Raw genomic sequence first — 4,102 nt, forward strand, 5'->3', positions numbered from 1 at the left:
TGTAAAGAAGAAATACTTATAATATTCTCATAATTTGCTGAGTTAATATGGACTTTTAGTTAAAGGCTAAATGTTTCACTTAGCAAGTGAATGCATTTATATATCCATAAAGCCAATAAATTCTTTATTAAAAATTCTTTGTATGATATTTAGTGAAAAAGATCAAGCTGCATTAGTTATGTACAAGAAATTAAGTAATACCTTTATATTGACCTTCCTATTAAATTATCTATTATAGTATGTTGCAAAGCCTGATTTACTAAAATACCATACATCACAATTTTTCACAATAGAGGAAGATATTACAGAGTTACTTATTTATTTACTACACTTTTGTTTTAAAGAGTCATGGTTCCAAATTTATTATTTATTTAGACACACACGTGCGTGTGTGTGTGTGTCCATGTGTGTATCTCTCTATCATCTATCTATTTCATCTTCACATTTCCAGAGCATTCAGTTAAATGATCAAATTGACATTTTGTGCCATGGCTTTCTAGCTATTGTTTATGTGGGAAAAATAGCAACTAATGATATAGACCAACAAATAAAATTGAAATTAATAATTTTGTTTCAATGTGCAAAATGACTTTGGAAATTACTTCAAAATTCATTCATGCACAAAATATCTTAATTATTTTAGTAATCTGTTAAGAAGCTTTGTAATTTAAAACATATAAATGCAGCAAGGTTAAGTAACTGACTCCTCATCACATATATAGAAAATGATTCTCAAACCAGGAGTTCTGTATCTTGAGCCCAGAGTTCTTTATCCATACATCCCCACATCAATAAGATCAGTCTGAGGGTGGTTTAAAGTTATAATGGAGGCTGAGAGAGCCTGCAGGCAAGGAATCACGGTCTGTGGCTATAAGAGGAGAAAGATATCTTAAATAGTGTACAAAACAAGGAGCTGAATGCACTAGATAGGAGGTAGTGCAAATCACTAAGGCTTGGCAAGGCCTCGATTAGGTAGACTGCTTATGTGTCTGGTATCAGTGGTTAAACAAGCCATCGCAAAGGTGCTGGTGTTCCTGTGTGTTGTTGTATCCGTTCAAACGTGAATGCTGACGTGGTGGAGGTAGCACTTTAATGAGCCATTAGCACTGACTTTCCATAGGTCTCTTAAAGAGACTGCCTATGTGTTAAATGGCTCTGCAAGACATGGGCTCTGTCTGCCGCCTAATTTTTATAGTATTAGAGTATTCACAAAATCAAACCCTTCGGGTTATAAAGCATCATCACTATCTCTGTCTCTGTAGTAAACAATTACCAATCAATTACCAGACAATTCCAGAAAACAGGCTCAGAGGGTATTGTGTCTCTAAGGCTTCGGATGAAATATTTTTGGACTGTCCATGTCAGAAATAAAGAGGTCTGCAAACCTGTCCATAAACAAAATTGGCAAATTTGTGCATTTTTCTGCTAATAAAAGAGGAGAGTTGGCTCCATGCACCTATATGCTCTTCTGCTCTTCATGAATTTACAAGTTTTGTTCTTAGTATGGAGTTTAAACGATGTCAAACACTAAAAAATCTTACTTATGTTCAGTGTATAGCAGCTCTCAATCTGTGAACCCTTCCTCATAAAGCCATGCTCATTTCTGTGGGCTCAGTCATTTTGTTTGTGTCTCCAAAGAAAATAGATCTGTTTTGTTAAATATTAAACAACCATCCTCAGAAGATAGGCCAAATATGTAATTTAAGCATTTTTAAAATATTTTTCCTCTCAGATATATTTATACTTCACCTGTGACTAATAATTATGCTTCATGTAATATGGTTGTTTTAAAACTGCTTCCTTTTCTTTTTAATCACCTTACTCGTTGTTATAGTTATTGCTATGCTCTCCAAGCATTTACTCTCATCAAAGGTCCTCTCATGCTTGCCTTTCATACTCACCTGATCGTTGCAAGCCTCCATGACGGTACATTGTGTCGTGAAACGATGCGTAGGGCATGGCTCCAAGTCCTAGTAAGCTGGGGAAAGAAATGTGCATTTTATTCCAAGTGTGATGGAAACAGACTGAAGGTTTCAGAGCAGAGAGTGATGAACTAGCATAGCCGCACTTTAAAATCAGGTAATAAAAATAGTTATTTAATGAGAGGAAGTAACATTTTCATCAATTATTGGGGATATTATGTTCCTTCAGTGGGGAAACTTTGTTATACTCATCTGTTCCCTTCTGTGGCCCTTGTAACCCACAGTGAAATAGCTGTAATTTTTTGTTTCTTAAAAAAATAACTAATTTGAGTATGTTAAAATTTCCAAAATTTGAAAAGAATTCATCTAAGACTCAAAGAAATATAAATAGCAAATGTTTAAATAAGTGTTTATTTTCTAACTTGGTTAAATTTTGGTTTCAGTACACATAAGAAAAGCACAATAATAATAATTATTAAATAATATAAAAAACAGCCAAATTAACTACTTACAATTCTATAATCTTTGAAAGCTTTTTTCTACTTTTGATTCATTTTGATCTATTATACCAACCAACCAATATATCATTGTGTGAAATACATAGACTAACGTTATTTAAAACAGTGAAAGGCTGAGTTACAGAGAAGTGGAATAACAGGTCAAGCAGAACCATCTTAACTGGGATGTAGGGCTTTGAGTCAGGACCTTGGATTCCATATCCAGCACATGTGCAGAAGTTATGAAGCCAAACTAAGGTTTGTAGATGATGAAAGTCCCTTCCTTCTCTATTTTTCCATTTGCAGAATCACACCAGAAGAAATCGTGGAGAAGAGAAACACAACATCAGACTTCATTCTTCTAGGACTCTTTAAACATACAAGACCCCACCTCTTTCTCTTCATGGTGGTGCTGACAACGGCCATTGCTTCTCTTATGGGCAATGTCGTCATGCTTCTCCTGATTTACTGGGACCCCCGGCTCCACACACCCATGCATTTCCTACTGAGCCAACTCTCCCTCATGGATGTGATGCTGGTTGCCACGATCATTTCCAAAATGGCTGCTGACTACTTGACTGGCAAGAAGTCCATCTCCCCTGCTGGTTGTGTGCTGCGGCTCTTTTTTCACTCACACTGGGTGGCGGCGAGAGTTTCCTTTTAGAGCCATGTCCTATGACCGCTACGTGGCTGTTTGCCATCCACTGAGATATCCTGTCCTCATGAGCCAGCAATTATGCCTGAGAATGACTTTGGGGTCTTGGTTCCTGGGGGCAGCTGATGGGCTCATGCAGGCTGCTGCTACCCTGAGCTTCCCATTTTGCGGTGCACGTGAGATCGACCATTTGTTCTGTGAGGCCCCCATGCTGGTGCGTTTGGCTTCTGCTGACACATCAGTCTTCGAAAATGTAATGTACATCTGCTGTGTGTTAATGCTTCTGGTCCCCTTTTCCCTCATCCTGACCTCCTACAGTTTTATCGTCGCAGCTGTTCTCCAGATGCATTCTAGAGAAGCCTGCAAGAAGGCTTTTGTCACCTGCTCCTCACATTTGGCTGTGGTGGGACTCTTTAATGGAGCTGCCATTTCCACCTACATGAGACCCAAATCCTACAGGTCAGCTGACCTTGATAAGGTCGTGTCAGCATGCTACACTGTCTTCACCCCTGTGCTGAACCCCCTCATCTACAGTCTGAGGAACAGCGAGGTCAAGGGGGCCCTGAGAAAGGTGGCTGGGGAAATGTGTAAATTTAAAATGACAGCAAACTTAGTCTCATTCTTCAAATTATTCAATGCTAAACGAGTCTAATTTCCTGAAGTCGTTAACATTTAAACATATGGTAATTCTCTCTCCTTTAATAAGGCTTGAAGAGAAAGTTAAATTCTTTGATCAGTATAATAGGAAGTTGTTAAGAATTACGTGAGACTACCATACTAAGAGAGGCTATTTTTTGAGCACTTACTATTTGCTATGCTCCACACCAAGCAATTTTTATACATTACTTTGCATCCTATTAACAACTATATGATATAAGTACTTTGACACCCATCTTCTAAGTGAGAAAATGGAGGCATGGGAAACTAATATTGTTCTCAGTATCACGCAGCAAATAAGTGTTAAAATGTGACTCCCAAACTTGTCCTTTAAGTTGGTATATTGATTTCTGTCCAGGAATTTATTTTAA

The 4,102-nt window shown here is 37.6% G+C and overlaps 1 pseudogene; it reads left to right on the plus strand.

The window, feature by feature from the left end:
• The first annotated feature begins 2,648 nt into the window (after positions 1-2,648).
• On the plus strand, positions 2,649-3,688 carry LOC139043616 (olfactory receptor 2T12-like; annotated as a pseudogene).
• The last annotated feature ends 414 nt before the right edge of the window (positions 3,689-4,102 follow it).

This window comes from Equus asinus, unplaced genomic scaffold (genome assembly GCF_041296235.1).
Source record: "Equus asinus isolate D_3611 breed Donkey unplaced genomic scaffold, EquAss-T2T_v2 contig_307, whole genome shotgun sequence".
NCBI classification, from domain to species: domain Eukaryota; kingdom Metazoa; phylum Chordata; class Mammalia; order Perissodactyla; family Equidae; genus Equus; species Equus asinus.